Genomic DNA, 317 nt, shown 5'->3' on the forward strand with positions numbered 1-317 from the left:
TTATTGCAGAAAATGTCCAAAAATGGAAGTGCTCGGAAAATTCTGGAAAAATCACTGAAATTCTAATATACCAGAAGACCACGGGAGCCAGAAGGAGAGCCGGAGGGGGGCTACAGGCCGCCCATACCAGGTCGAGGTGCGGCCAGCCCTGGCCCGCACCTAGGGGTGGTATGGTGGCCTCGTGCGCCCCCAGGCGTCGCCTCTTCGCCTATAAGACCCTTCTGACCTAAAAACTCCGCGACATATCACACTCCGTCCATGAAAAGTTCCGTAGCCACCGTCATCGCCGAAACCAAGTTTCGGGGACGAATTCTGTT

This window comes from Lolium rigidum, chromosome 2, assembly GCF_022539505.1.
Source record: "Lolium rigidum isolate FL_2022 chromosome 2, APGP_CSIRO_Lrig_0.1, whole genome shotgun sequence".
NCBI lineage: Eukaryota > Viridiplantae > Streptophyta > Magnoliopsida > Poales > Poaceae > Lolium > Lolium rigidum.